Here is a 15,523-nt window from a genome sequence, read left to right on the forward strand (position 1 = left end):
TGAACCCTGTCTTGGGCTCCAGCCCAAATCTGAGGGGGGAGGGCAAATTAGTCCTTAATGCACATGTATCTTAGGCTAAAACCTGATAAGGGAACTCTCCTATGTTAATTTACCTGAGTTATTTACTATACTGATTGCTGAAGGTACTCTGATTAGCGCATGAAGTATTTCTATACCTTCGGTCTGATTAACCCATATCTGCAAAATAAATATTTGTCTCATTATAGTTATGCGATCGTGCAATCAAAGACCCCGTCGTAATGGAAAAGGGAGAGAGTATCCATGTGGGAAAGGCGGGGAATGGTGACACGGAGTGGGCTCGAGAGCAGGACGCTGAGAAACGCTGGTGGAGCTTAGGGGGGAGGCTTCATGGTCACAGCCCCAGTTGGAGGGGTTGAGATGCCGGGGAGGGCATGGTCCTCCTCCCCTTTCACTGTGCTAACTGGGACTCGTTCCATTTGACTCAGCAGCCTCGCGCCAGTCCCAGCAAGAGGAGGGTCAGGCCTCGGGAATCACAGGGGTGAGCCCCAGCAGGATCCCAGCCTCCAGCTTTCAGAAACAGAAGCAGGGAGTTCCCGGCAGCGCGGTGCGTGTGCCAGGCTCCCAGACGATCTCCTAAAATAGCCCAGCGCACCAGGCGGTGGCACCGGGGGAGAGCGCGGAGGATGAAGTGTTCAGTCTTCCTGGCCCAGATCCGGGCAAGGGGGGGTTGGCAGCTCCCTGCCCGAGGCAGAGATGGCTGCAAGCGTGGTCTGGGCAGGAGGGCAGCCAGCACCGGGCAGCAGGGAGCAAATCTGGGGCAGCCGCCGGTGCCGGCATCGCCGTGCGTGCTGGACATCCCCCCCTGTGCAAGGGGAGCTGTAAGTCATCCGTAGGAGAGGCTCCCCCGCTCTCCCTTTACAGCGCTCTTTTGCATATGCTCGGTTAGGAAAGGAGAGGAGTTTTATGGTGGCTGTGCAGAAGAGCTAAGTCAAGAGGTTGCTTTATGGCTGGCGGGTCCCGGCGTGGAGAGGAAGGCGTCCCAGATGCAGCATATAGCAAGGCTGGCAGCGCCGTGCAGCACTGCTGTATCGCAGAGCGGCTGCGAGCACCGCTCTGCAAAAGAGCTGAAGTCATTTTTCTTCTAAGGGCAGGGGGTAGTGGGGAGGAAATATGAAGGCAGCCCTGTTGCTAAGGAAATCTGCTCTTTGTATGGTCGTACATTTAGGTAATGCTAATGAAAGGCCATATAGTAGCGAGGTGCAGATGTCAGCACTGTGCACTCCTGGATATTTGATTAGCATTTCTTTGACTTTGCCTCCTCTAACAGAAATACCTGGGTATGCTGGATATTGGGAAAATAAAACCCCCCTTCTCCTCTGCCAGCCCAACAGCACACGTACGCAGGGAGAGGAAAAGCCTCACCAAAATAAGACGCCCCATAATGAATGTGTTTTTCCCCCCACACACACCCTGGAGAGGATGAGAGCAAACATGTGATGAGAACAGAAATAGTCCCATCACTTAATGCATTGCTGGACGGTGCCCAGCCAGCACAGCGATGAACCTGGCGTAAAGACCCGATAGCGGCAAACCAGCATAGCATCCTATTTAATGGCTGGTGGCCCACAGATGTTTTAAACCTCGGGACTGCAGCTCTCAGAGGTTTCCCTCCCGCCTCTAGCATCAGCGGGCTGCTTTTGGAAGCAAAAGCTGCGGATGCTCTATCCAGGGACCCAGCGCATCCGCGGATTAGCTGTTGCGTGCGTACGTGTGTGGTGTCTGAGCCCGGATCCGGGGATCTGGCTTGCAAAGCGCGGGGAGGACCCGTGCTGCTGCTCCAGAGCGCCGTGTCCTGCTCTTGAGCATCGCTGGAAGAATGAGTCAGCCGTTTTCCTTTGCGCGGGGGGTCGAGTGGATGCCCCTGCCTGAGTGTCACTAATAAAAGCACCCAGAAATGGAACCGCTCTGCGCTCGCATGTCGTGCTTGCGACTGTCTTAGAGACCAGCTGCTCTGCGTGAGACTTCCAGAGAGTGAGAGCGCTTGAATGAAGCCCTTATCTCTGCCTCTCGCTGTCTGTGCCGCACAGCGCACCGTGGGCTCTGCTCCTCTGTTCCTCTCCTTTTGCTCTTGCTCCCTGGGGCAGCCAGGAGGGAGTCCCCTGGGAGCGCTCCAGCTCCTGCGAGGAACGGCCCCTCCGGGGCTAAATCCAGGTGCTGGAGACGTCCCTGTGCCGCGTGGAGCCGCTCTCCTGGGGGGCAGCAGGGGGGCTCGCCTGCCTTTGGGTGCTGCAGGCCGGGGCCGGCTCCCTCCCTGCCTGCCCCCTCCCTGCCTGCCCTGCCGGCACCTGCCCCTCCCTCCCTCCCTCCCTCCGGTTGTGCAACATCCCAAGGGCAATTACAGCAGTGCTTACGTGGAGCCGTGATATTGGGAAAGTATTTAGTCATTTTAAACTGTTCTGCTGGTGGCTCCCCTCCCTTAAGGTGGTTCCTGTTTCTTCTTCGCCCTCTCGCAGCGCGTTGTGTCGCAGCAGCCACCGGCCCAGCATCTTTGGGTACCAAGGGCGAGGGGGAGCTCACCCTCCCACGGAGGAGCCACATTGCCATCAGAGGGCTCTTCCTTTCCTTTCCCCAGCCCTCTCTGCTTACTACAGTGATTTTAAAGCTTCCTTGCCTTTGCTCTCAGTGACAGCAATGTTGGGGGCGGGTGGGTTTTGAAAGCAAAAGTAAGGGGAAGGAGGATGCGGCGCTTTGATTGCTCTCAGCAGCTTCTGGGTGCTTCTCCATGCCCGTCCCCGGTGTGGTTCTCCCTGGACGCAGTGTGAGCAGGGCGATCCATTAGAGCACTTTGAGCGTGCTCCACAAGCCCCCTGTGGGCTCTCCACTCTCCCTCTCCTCCTGCCATGGGACTGCATGGAGAGCATCAGCATCGTGCGGGGTTATCAGGCGCTCGCCTGCAGGCAGGAGCCACCACCGAGGCACAAGTAGCGTGGTGCTCAGCAGGAAACCTCGACCAGGAGCCACACTCAGGCCTGCAGCTGCCCTGCCGCCACACTGCATGGCTTGCCCCAGCTCCAGAGGCTCAGTTTCAAAACTGAGGAGCGTTCAGGGAAGTCTGGGGACAGATGCATGCCCGAGGACAGACATTGAAAAGTCTGGGTGTTGTATACTCCAGAAAGATGGTGAAAGGATGAGGCTGCGGTAGAAGAAGATAAGCTCACGTGTGCACAAGAACAACACTAAAAAATACATGGTTAGGGTCACAAAGTCAGGCGCTGAGCACGTAAGAAACCCCAGTATTAAAGACACCTGAGTGGCTTACGGCAGGCGAAGCAGCGTGCATTCATTAGGGCACTGACTTAATTTTGTGGCCACAGGCAGCGTGCAGGACGGATGGGGCTCAGTTAAACACAGCTCAGTGTCCCCTGTTGGCTGTCCCCCACTGTTCTGTGCCCAACCCCAGCGCGTGTGTGCTGTGCATCGTGCGGATACTGCTTGGAGGATGAAAATTGTTCCTCCTGGACCCTCCTCAGGTGCCAAACACCAGGCTCGCTCTCTCCTCTTGCTTTCCCTTTTCTCCCTGTGTCCCTTCCACCTCCAGGCTCCTTGGCAGGGCAGGGGGGGTAGCGGGACCCTCTGGGACCCCGCAGCAGGAGGGATACACCGCAGCTCCAGGAGAGCTGCTGCAAGTGCAACCCATATGCTTCACCCTGCCAGCATTTCGTTCTCCATCTGTTTTTTGTTTTGGCTCAGCTAAACGCAGAGGGGAGAGGTGGGTTTCGGTGGGAACCTTCTGTCTGTCTGCCTGCAGCGTGCGGGACAAAGGAGGCATGGAGCAGAAAGCCCCAGAAGCACCCAGCAGCGGGCTGGGGGACTTGAGCAGGCTGCCTTCCTCCTGAAGCCCTGTGAGAAGCGTTCACGGAGGAGAAGCAGCCTTGCAGCCTGCTGCGTGCATGCACCGAGGGCTGAGCCAGCCAGGGCCTGGAGGGGACAGATGGAGGAATTAAGGACACCTCAGCTGGTCAGGGGGACCAAGGGAGGCGTGCAAGGGAGCTGGCTCCCGTACCTGGACCGCCTTGGAGACGGGGCTGGGAGTTATCACGGCTTTTCTTAGCAAGAGAGCCCTCCACCGGAGTAACGTGCCGTGGACATAAAAGGAGATCTGGAGTGGGAATGCTTTCACCCTGGCTGCTGCTGAGGAGCTTGCAGTTAGCTGCTAGCAGTCTGCTCGAAGCTGGTTTTCTGTCCCAGGAAAGAGAAATTCTCAGGGTAGATTCTTCGCTGGCTTTGCTGGGGAAAACCAACGTGCTCTCAGCGAGAACCTCCCAGAAACGCAGGGCACGGGCACAGCGCGTGTCAGCCCCGCACCGCTTCGGAGGGAGCAGCTGAGGAGACCCCTCGGGTACCCCCAGGGCTGTTTGCCATCGGTGGGACCCCCCTGAACGTCTGGGGAAGGATGGAGACCTGGCTGTCCTCCCGGGCCGGGCAGGGGCCGGTTACACCCGTGTACAGCCACCAAAAAGAGGCTGATGAAGAGACGGGGTGGGGGTACGTGCGTGGCAGAGCACCACACGCAAAAGCCATGCTGAAACTTGGCGTTCAGATGTCTGTACCAGCAGCCGGGGAGCTTTCCGGGAGGACCGACAGATTTCCTGCCTCACAGCGTTTGCTTAGAAAGTGTTCATAAATATCCCAGCCACTGCTAACCATCATTTTCTGCTGGGAATTGCCATTAGCAGCTAAATTCGGCATTTTACATATAAAAAAGCGCCGAGGATTAATTCTGCACGATGCTTCCTTCAAAGTCCTCGTGAAGAGACGACTCTGGGCTGGATTCCAGCGGGAGGTGTTGGGAAGGGGACACCGTGCCGCTGCTCAGCACCTGATCTCATCTCCATCGAGCACGCGCCAGCGATGCTCCGTCAGAGCCCCAAAACAGCCAGGTTTTTGCATCCCTGACGCTAATCGCCCCCCATCACGCTTCAGGTCCCTGCCGCAGAGCGCAGGGCGTGCGAGCAGCTCAGCCGTTTCCTGGACGTGCAGGGAGATTTCTGCCTCCTCGGCAGCTTTCTCAGAAGCGCCCGGACTTCCCCAGCTCGCAGCCGTGCAGAAGCGAGCTTGCAGCGAAGGGTCCGTCCACGCGGAGCTGCTGGTTTGGAAAAGAGATGGTGTCTGGTGCGCCGGTCTGCGGAGGAGTTTCCAAACGGGGAGTTGGGATGGGGATTGGGATTATCCTGGTTCTCCCTTCTCCGAGCACATTCCTTCTTCTGGAGCCGCACAGCACAAGCTCTGACCGAGCCCGGAGGGCCGAGGTGGCTGAGGAGGCTCCTTCTGAGCGCATTTTGGGAGGGATCCCGCATTCCTGGTGGGCTCAGGGCGCAGGGCAGCGGGCAGGGAGCTGCAGCACAGAGCGGGGAGACAGCAGGGGACAGCGGCTGCGAACGGAGGTGGGAAGGGCTGGAGGAGAGGACACGGCACAGGAGGTCCCCGCAGCTCTGGTCTCGAAAGCAGAGAGGTGTTGGCACAGAGCAGGAGGGGGTGACTCAGGGAAGTGTTGGTGTTTCCATGAAGATGCAGTTACCTGAGGACAGGAAGGAGGAGCTGGAAGAAAAAGTCCCACTTGTGTAGGAATTGCCAGCCCGCTCAGGAGCACAAGGCTGTTTGCTTTGGAGCCGGTGGGTCGGTTGTTTGCTGTGAGCTGCTGGCTGTGTGCAGAGCAGGAGGTGGTTTGTGTGCTTGTTGCTTCAGGGCACAAAAAAAAAAAAAAAAAAAAGGAAAGGAAAGGAAAGGAAAGGGAAAGCTGCTTTTCGTGGAGGCCTGTGCTGCGGAGACGTCTTTAGAAGAGAAAAGGGAAATTTCCTCCCTGCTGCTGGGCAAAGGGGCAAATCCCAACCCGTGCAGCTGGGGAGGAGTCAAGCGCAGCCCGGGACCTTCCCGTGGGGCACCGGCCACGGCGGGGCTGAGGTTGTAACGGGGCGGAAAGGGAGAAAATGGGCTGTACTCACACAGCCACGCCAGGGGATGCTGGATGTGGCTTATGCCTGCCCTGCAGCGGGGAGAGCGAGCGCGTCTTCCCTCAAACTTCCCCTCCGTCAGCCCCTGGGTGATTGCAGCTCGCAGAAGCCTTAGACGCAGCCGTAGGACCAGCTCTAATTTTTATCCCGCAGGCAAAAATCACTGGAAATAATGCTTCATCACTCTGAAGGTCCTGACACCACCCTTAACCACCACATCACGAACCTCCTGTCGCAATTGTGATCTGCGTATGTGTCAAATCTTGCCTCGCAGATAAAAGCTGCTCCGCAGGCACCTTTTGTACGAAAATATGGAGCCTTTAAAATGTGAAAGAAACAACAAAATGTAGGACGCCACACAAAGCTGACCCACTGGGGACTCGGGGGGGAAAAAAAACCGCAAGAAGGAGGGCTTGACACACAAAAATTGTTTTGTTAACAAAGCATCATTGTTCCACTCTGAATTGGTTTGACTGGAGTGGTAGAAACACCCCATCTGGAGACAGATGGAGAGGTTTCTGGCTAAAGGGGCGGCGGGAGGAGGGCCGGCTGACGGCCCGGCAGATAGCATTGTCTGCGCTACCTTGGCAATGGCAGGAGAGGGGCGGCTGGCAGATGAGGCGTCCCCATTGCCACCCGCCTGCTCCTTCTGGATGCTCACCGCCGGCCCCGTGCCACGCCGCCCGGGTGCTCGCGGTGGTGCCGGGGCTGCACGCCGTGCCCGTGGTGCCCAGCGCCATGAGATGTGGGTGCTGTGCTGGGCTCGCTCCGGCTCTCACCTGAACATGGATTTTGGCTTGGGCAGGGCACAACTGAGGTGTCGGGAGGGTGCTGAGCGCAGCCAGGGCTGCGGGGAGCTGGGGACAGCAAAAAGAGTTGACGCAACCTCGAAGCGCATCGGGAAGGGGTGCTGGAGGCAGGTCTGTGGGACGCCGGGGGAGCAGCACCCTGTGTAGGCTTGGCCGCCTTGCTGAGGCTGGAAATGAGTGAGGGGAAATCTCTGCTCGACCGCACGGGGCCTCTCAGCCCCAGCACACGCTGAAGGCGAGGTGGTTTGTGGCAGCAGGCTCTGCTGGCACGGTGTCTGCGCAAGGACAGCTCACCAACAGCCCCTGCTCCCTCTGCTGCCTTCCCTGCCTGATGGGGATCTCCGGGCTGGGTTCTGCTCCTGCCAGCGCTTTGAGGGATCGTATCCTGCCCACCACATCTGAATTCCTGATTACTTGCTAATTGCTTGACACACTCTACTTGCAATGCAAGAGACAGGCTCACGTCATCCTCTGTGGTTTGCCAGGGGAGAGTGTGAACCTCTTTTTGACTCGCCTTGAAATAGATGAAAAAGAATAGAGCTTGATATGATTAATGTGAAAACTTCAGCTCGGTTTCCTGCCTGGGTGTCTTGGCATTACCATGCCTTGTTTTCCAAGGGCTGGGTGTGCATGGCTGGCGGTGGCGCGCCCGTCTGCGGGGTCCCCGGGAGCCTCTTCTGCCCGTAATCCCCCGCCGCCGGAGACATTTCGGGTTTGTGCAGCAGGCCGGCGAGTCATGGAAGGATTCAGGTGGTTGCCTCGAGGCACTGCTGAGATAATACCTCAAGGGCTCCTATTCAAACCCACTGGGGCCTTTACATTTGCATGGTGGAAATCTATTCAGAAGCCCCGGGAGCCGAGAGGAACCCGCTCCAGCTGCGGGCAGGCGGTCACCCGTGCACAGGGGATCAGGGGAGCGGCACGGCTTAAACACAGCCCTGCAAAGCACGAGGGCGGTGAAGGGAAAGGTGGTTTTAGGTCTGAGCCTCGGTGCTGCAGGCAGCAGTGGCCGGGGTTGTTCTGCCCATGCCCTGTTGTCCCCTTGGTGCTGCAGCTCACAGAGGCATGAAGAGGGCTCGGGGAGGCATTGGCCTTGCTGCCTGGCTCACCAGCTCTTGCCTCCTGCATGACCTGCTCCAGGCCGGGTCCTGCTTGGGCTGAGTGGTGCTGAGCCAACCTAGATGGCCACAGCGTGGGGAGGAGTGTGAGGAGCGTCTGCGTCACGTCGCGCTGCTCAGCCCGTGATGTCCCAAAGCGTTCCCATCACCGCATCCATCGCAGAAATGTGGGTGACTTCGGGGTGAAACGCGGCCCCAGGGAGGAGGAAGGAGGGATGCTGAATGCGTCTGAACGGGCAGGATGGATTAAAGTAGGTTGGTTGTGTTTTCCTGAGCTCTTCTGCAGGGTGTCGTGGTCGCCCTAGAGAGAAGGGAGCCGGACTTGTGCCAAGCAGGAGGCTCGGGCATCCGATTCCTCTTTTTGAAGGACTTTTGCCTGCCCCAGGTTGTTGGGAACCCAATCGCCACAGCCTGCCCCAAAAAAGCATCATTTTGCTGTCTCCGATTTCAGGCCTGCTGCAGGCAGGGGCCGCCAGACTTGTGCACTCAGGCAGAGGCACAGCACCTGATGCACGGCGCTGGCAGGAGGGCGGAGGTGAGGCTCAGCAGGCAGGTTCGCGGCGTGCCCACGGCCGCCACGTCGCAGTGCCCCTGGTGTGGCTTTGGGGGCCGGAGTGCCACCGGGGTGCACACCCCATTGCTCTGACACAAGGCAGCCAGCTCCTCTTGGAAAGCCAAGCAATCCCCCGGGCACAGCCACCTGCCTCACCTCCCGCACCTCGCTCCCTCCCCGCAGCCACTGAACCTGGGGACGTCCCCGTCCCCACCGCGGTGTCCCAGCCGCTCGCTGCGTTGTCCCGGGCACGTCGTGTAAATCCTTTAACCTGGCTTTTCCCCATGCCGAATGGGGATAAAACCAGCGGGCTCGATCTCTGGGGGCATGAATTACTGTTTCTGAGAGCCGCTGGGTAAGAGGTGCTAGGCAAAGCGCAGAGCAGATTAATCTGCAGCGTCTTTGCGTCGCGGCGTTGGCGCTAATCACCAGTGTGAAAGCGCCCGGGGAGGCCGGGAGCACGCGGGCAGCACGGTGTGGAGGCAGCAGCCTCAGCCGGGGCTCCTCGCCTGCCTCCCCAGTGCTGCCCGTGCTGGGCTCCATGAATCAGCATTTCTGCAGCCCAAACGAGGCACCGGGGAAAGGCAGGAGCCTGTCAGGGCACGGGGGGGGGGCCCTGCGGGGAGGAGAACGGGGGCACCTCGTTAAAAAGGGGCAGCCTGTGAGCTGGGGGTGGTCTCGTGCCGTGGATTTGCAATCTGCTCCCTCTCGGCTTCTGCTCATTACCGCCGCGCGCCCCTCGTGCGCGGCTGCGAGGTAAACAAGCGCCGTGAGCAGCGCTGCCCCTCGCGCGTCCCCTCCCTGCCGCCGGCGGGGGAATGTGACAACCTGGCACCGGGAGCAGGCATGAAAAGCGATGCGATCCGCTGCGCCGAGACCCGGGGAGATCCAGTTACAGGAACGGGGCTAGAACAAAAGAGATTTAGCCTCCAGGATCAATTCCTCTCCATTTTCCCAGCTGTGCACGTGCGTGTGCGTGCACGCGCGTAAAAGCCTCCGTCCCCGCCGGTGAGCGCTGCCGAGCACCAGCTGGGCTCTCCTCGGAAGAGCTGCGGTGCTCAGAAACGCTTGTTTTTCCCAAAACGGGGAGAGCAGGGTGATCCCCTGGGACGAATCTAGAAATAGCGAGGCCAGGCCGGGCTTTGCAACGCTTGAACACCAGCAGCAGAGCCAGGTGGCTGCCGGTTGCAGGAGCTGCAGCCCTTCCCCTGCTAAGAGCGCCGAGTCCGGATTGTTCCCCACGGATGCTGACACCTCCGCCCCTCCATCACGGCCAGAAAAAACCCAACCCTTGAAAAGCATTTTCTGCGACATCCCGGCTGTGCCAACGTCGCAGGAACCAGGACCCCTCCAACCCGCAGCCGTGGGGCCGGGAATTAGCGGGGTGCCACACGCTGGGATGCTCGTCGCTCCTTTAGGGGGGAACTGGGCTCGTTTGCGGGGTTTTTTTTTGGCATGGCGCCTTCTCCCAAATGCCGCCGGGGAGGAGACGTGGAGAGCACAGATGTGCATCCCGAGCATACCGCAACAAGGTTCCTGATTTAAGGGCTGTGATTAACCTCTTTCCGACGGTTGCTAACCAGGTGCAGGATCGTAACGGGAAGAGGAGGAAGCTCAGCGAAAGCAGCCAGCTTTCCCCCGTCACCTGGAGCTGCACATGGATGCCATTTTCTGCCTGGAAATTTGAGTTGAGGATTCGTGAACGGCGCAAAGGCACCCCTGTGTGTAGCCGTGCTGCCCCGTAGCTGCTTTCCGGAGCCCGTCTCCTCCTTCCCAGCTCGGGATCCTGCAGACAAGGCATTGCTGCGGCCCGAATATGGCACGAGGCTGCGGGGCATCCAGCTTGGGTTGTGCGTGCAGGGGGGCCAAAGGGAAATGGGACAGAAAATCAGCCCGATTCCCCCTCGCTTCGGCAGCATCCGCCAGGCAGGCAGGGTGCCCAGGGCTCCTGCCTGCAGCTTTCTGCAGGACCTTGCTCTTTCAGGGGTGCGGGGAGGAGAGGAGCAGTTTTCTGTGGTTAGGCATTAAAAGCGGGCACGTTGCGGCTTGTGTTTCGTCGTCAAAGGTCGAACTGTCCTCAAAGGTTAAACCCGGAGCTGGCAAACTGGCTAATTTTTAGGAGACCTGACACATTCAGGGCACACATTCAGGGCATGGTGTTGCTTGCACTGGTTTCAGCTCCTCTGCCCCGGTGCCGCCTTCCTGGCTCCGTTTTTGTGTGCGCCACCAGCGCCATATTTCACCCTTTCCCCCAAAATACCGCCCTGGCATCACATTTGGGTTTTGATCCCCTTCAAAGCTGGCCACTGGCCGGCCAAATCCTGCACTGTTTCTCCCGGGGAACCTGCACATGTGGGTGGGTGCTGCAGAGCTGGAGTCAGCCTCTGTGTGTTGCTGGGGGGGCTCAGCACCGCCTGTCCCCCCACGTGTGGCACATCCATGTCAACTTGCACAGCAGCTGAAGTCTGCCCCCCATTTTTAGGACATGCAAAGTGGTCAGAGCAGGGTGAGCCCGGCTCCTCCTCCCCTTGCCACCTCCCCAGCTCCTCCCCGCAGCCAAGACCTGGATTTTCCGCTGGGTCTCCCCAGGCAGGGAGTGGTGGTTGTTGTGCTCCCAACACTTTGTAGAGTCAAGAGCTGTCGAGGCCCTCGGAGCAGGGCAAGAGCAAGGAGACAACGGGCCAGGGGAAAGGCAAAGAGGGCAACCGCCACGGTGGCGAGGCTACGGGCTTGGGAAATGGGAGGAGACAGGGAAATTTATTAAAAACAATTAATAGCTGCTACAACCAAGGGTTTAAACTGAAACCAAAGCCTTAGGGAAAGAGGAAATGAAGTGGCTTAAGATTGTTATTTTATTGCTTAATGTATTTTTTTAAATATGATATGTTAAATGCAAATAAGCATTCTTACAGAGCAGGAGAGGGAGGGAATGGAAGACATGCCGGGAAAAGTGAGTGGGATCTAGGTTTTGCATCGTTCGCTGAATTACTGGCAGGTCTTTTGTAACATCTGTTAAAAATAAAACAAACATTCATTTCCATTTCTCACTGCCTGAGATGGCTTCTGCAAAAAATTTCAACCTGTCCAGGAATTTGTCTTGAATGTTGCCCTCCCTCTCCTCACGCCTCCTCTTCTCCAGGGGAGATTTCCTTCCTGCACTTCCCAGGGGCTCCATTAGCCCCACATTAAAGCCTTTTTACTTTGCTCTAAAACTCTCCATCGAAGTAAAAGGAATTCTAATAAACCGCTGGGAAGACTCGGCTATTCACTCTTTCCATGGAAACACGGCGCTGCCTCGGAGCAGAGCTCCTCTCCACGGAGCCTGGGTCACGGCGGGAGGAGGCCGAGGAGGGATGGAGAGATGGTTTCCATTATAAGAGACCTTTTGAGGGAAATAATCGCCGCTCTCCCACCACGGAAAGCCTTCGAGATGAGGGGTTTCGGCATGCCGAGGGAGCACAACGGTGTTGGAGTGGTCGTGGCGTGCAGCAGCGATGTGCTGGGCACCCAGAAACTCATTAGAACACCAGAGGAGCAGAAAGCCAAGCTCCTGATTCCTCTCCCAACGGCAGGGACAAGCTTGGGGGCGGACAAAACTGCTGGGAGGTTTGGGATGGGGACATGGAGACAGCAAGGGGATGGTGTGGCTGGGGGGACACTGGCAGACTTGGTGGCTCCTTGACTAGGGCGATGCTGCTGCACGCTGGCGAACATCATGGCAGTGCAGGCACCAGGACAATGTGTTTTTCCAGGCCCCAAAAGCCTGAGTGTAATGGGAGCAGCTCGGGAGGGAGGGAAAAGGGTCTCATGGCTTCATCCCAAGCACCAGGCCGTGCCAGTGTGCGGAGCAAGGTGCCGTTGCACCCCTGAGTGACCACGATATGATGGAGCTGGAGCATCCTTGTAGGTGCAACCGTCCCGAGAGCTACCACGCTGCGAGATGAAGGGTTTTTTTTTTTCGAAACGCCGGGAAGCTCATTAGAAATAGCCCGAAGGGCGAAGTTAGGAGATGGAAATCCATCGGATCTGCTCGGAGCTGGTGCGTGGCGCTGGGTGAGAGCTGGAGGAGGGGACGCGGGGTCCCCGCGCACCGGGAGCCAAGAGCTGGGGGCGCAGGGCACAGTCCCAGCACCGGGTGGTGGGAACCAAGAGCTGGCTGCAGGGGCTCGGATGGTGGAGAGCAACCAAACGCATCCCACATGGAAGCCACAGAGCTGCAGGGCCAACGGAGCCCAGCAGGGCCAGGGCTGGGACTCATTTTTCCTACCGGGAGGAGGAGGAGGAGCGGGAGGAAGCCTTATCTTTGTAGGTCGCCGTGGCGAGACACCGCCGGAGCCGGAGCGCCTTTGTTTTAGCAGCTCCAGAAATGACATGGCAATGAGTCATTATTTTTTAGCCCCCGGCAGGGGGGTTGCTTCCAGGGAAGCCTCCGACTTTTCTTGGCAAGGTGAGCCCTGCCCTCCGCGCGTGCGGGCGGGCGCCGGGGAGAGGCTTTTCCGCGCCGCTCGTGCCGGCTCTGCAGGGCGAGATTTGCTCCTCGGAGGCAGGCGCCAGATGCGAGGGGCACGAGGGCCGTACCCGGCGCTCACGGCACGGGCTTTGTGCCGGATTTTGTCAAAAAGAAACTTTCCCTTCGGCACAACCGCACAGCGGCATCCTCCAGGAGCTCGGAGGGTTTAACGAGCGGCATTAATTGCTCTGGTAGGCGATGGTCGGGCGCGGCGGGATCAGGCCGAGGCAGACGCAGCGTGTCACGCACGTGAACAGGGACGACACTGGCACCGCCACCTCGGAAGGGCTGAGAAATCCCGAAATCGGCCTTTGTGAAACCGTCCGTCGCAGCCGCGGAGCTCCAGAGCTGCCGGAAAAATCATAGCGTGTAGCGCACAAAGCGTTCGGTGGCGATTTCATTTGCATACGGGGCTTGTGGGGGCTTATGGTTTCCACCTTACTCCTTGACACGGCGAAGCCAGGGTTTCAGAAACGTGAGGCTGAGATTTTCCCGAAACCACGGGATTCCAGTAGCCGGGGATTTCAAACGTGACCCGGCTGCACAGGCTCGCTGAATTGGCGGGACTGTGGTGTACAACTTCCAAATCCTTCGGTCTCCTCTCCATCCCACAGGAGCAGCTGGGGCTGCTGCCTGTTGGGTACATCCCACCCTGGCTTTACTGGGTTCTACTGGGTTGTGCTGGGTTTTACTGGGTTTTACTGGGCTGGCAGGGTTGCGGTTGCAGCCCACAGTGCCGAATGGTGGCGGTGCAATTCCCTGTGATGGCTTTGGGGTTGGTGGTTCTGGCGATAAGCACCCAGTCCCCGGAGAGCCACGAGGTCCCAGCTTGCGTTCCCGTCCTGCGGAGAGGCACGCGTGGGCAGGCCGGGGTGGCCTCGAGCACGCTGTGGGGTTTGAGCTTTGGGGCTGGGGCTGGGGAGACGAGAGCAAGCGGTCTGCTTCGTCAGCCACAGGGTCCCCTTAGGAGGATTTCGGTCTATTTTGCAGCTTGATCCACGGTATCTGGAGTAATTAACAGGGAAAAGAGAGGGCCTGGTTATCCATCCTTCAAGAGCAAGGGGTTGAACGGGAAGGCAGCACCTTGGAAGCGGATCAAATAGCTCTCCAGCCCCCCGCGTGCCGCGCTGCGCTATCAAGGTGAACGGCTGTGCCTCAATTAGAGCAGCGCAGCCCAGAGCAGGGCTGAGCGTTCGCACCCTTTTAGCCAGAGCAGGAGCACGCGGGGCTGCACCCCGGGGTGCTGGGGCCACCCACGCCGTGCTTACCCCCACCTGGGGTCCGTCCCCCTCTTCGCATCTGCTCCGGGTTTTACTTCCCCTTTGGAAATAAAGCAGCGTGCGGGGAAGGACGGCTCTTTGTTACGCTCTCCCTTTCCTCCCCAGCCTAAAAGCACCCCAAAAAAAGCAGTCCTGCCCAGCGACGAGCTGCCACCGACCCCAAATCGGCCGGGCAGCGCACACCTAAATCCCCGCAGATGCGCGGTGCCGGCAGCCTGTATTTTTCCTGTCGGTCGGCTGCAGCTGGCTGTGCTGCGCCGAGAGCTGCAGGTGTGATTTGTTCATTTGCCTCCACCCCCCGCGCTGCCTCCCCCCCTTTTCTCCCCATCCCCGCTGCCGTGCGAGCCCACCTAGCCCGGCATCGCCCCGCTGCGGGGCCGGGGAGAGGGGGGGGGGGACACGTAGGGGAAGGGGGGGGGTTAATCTGATCCTGCGAGGCTGGAAGAGGAAAAAATCAAAACTATAAAGGAGGCTGCTGCCTCCTCCTTTTCGCTCTCCCCCGCTCCAGAGGATTAAGCCTCCAAAAAAAAAAAAAAAAAAAAAAAAGAGGGAAAAAAAAAATGTCTGCAGCTTTCTGTTGACCCTGCATGATGGCATTTTTGCGCTCTGTGTGCTGCCTCTGCTGATTGCTATTCCTGGCACAAACACACACACACACACACACACACACGCACGCACACACACGCGCACACAGACCCAGCGCAGCTCGCACGGGCACGGCAAGCCGGCGACCCGCTCCAAAAAAAAAAAAAAAAAAGAAAAAAAAGAAAAAAAAAAATAATAAAAAAAATCCCCCGGACCCAAACAAACCCCTCGGCGTCCCTGGCCACCCTGCCCGCCGCCGGCCGCGTCTCTGCGGGGCCAGCCAGCGGCGCGGTGGCCGCTCGCCCTCTCCTCCGCCCCACTTCTCACCTCGTCCCTAGCTCCACCGAGCACTTTCTCCTGTCTGCTGGAGCCGCCCGCAGCCAGAGCCCTCCACCACTCCTACCGCTGGCATTACATTTTCAGGCTGGATGCTATAGGGCCGTTTCTAATTACCTTATATCCCCTAGTGGTCTATGAATAATGGTTAGTGAAGGAGCTCAGAAGGGCTGCTGAGAAGGGAAGCGAAAAAAAAAAAAAAAAAAAAAGGAAAAAAAGAGAATTGTGCTATTTCTCACATTTTTTTTTCTAAGGATCTAATCTGGCTACTGTGTTCTGGAAGAGGAGGAGAGAGAGACAGCAGGAGAGAGAGGAGAGAGCAAGGAACATCGCAGGTAT

General features: G+C 58.4%; 1 protein-coding gene across 4 annotated transcripts in view; it reads left to right on the forward strand.

Annotated features, from left to right (window-relative positions):
- The window catches only part of RAI1 (retinoic acid induced 1), a 72,535-nt gene that overhangs the window by 18,272 nt on the left and 38,740 nt on the right, over positions 1-15,523 (forward strand). For 2 of the 4 annotated variants that reach the window (XM_040574740.1, XM_040574739.1), the window contains one exon: positions 15,439-15,519. The exons of 1 other annotated variant lie outside the window; for it this stretch is intronic. The gene's annotated coding sequence lies outside the window, so the exon portion shown is untranslated. Of the gene's footprint in view, positions 1-6,715; positions 14,534-15,438; positions 15,520-15,523 lie in introns of those variants that run through there. One more of the 4 variants, XM_040574738.1, reaches the window with a different exon arrangement.

This window comes from Cygnus olor, chromosome 15 (genome assembly GCF_009769625.2).
Source record: "Cygnus olor isolate bCygOlo1 chromosome 15, bCygOlo1.pri.v2, whole genome shotgun sequence".
Lineage (NCBI taxonomy): Eukaryota > Metazoa > Chordata > Aves > Anseriformes > Anatidae > Cygnus > Cygnus olor.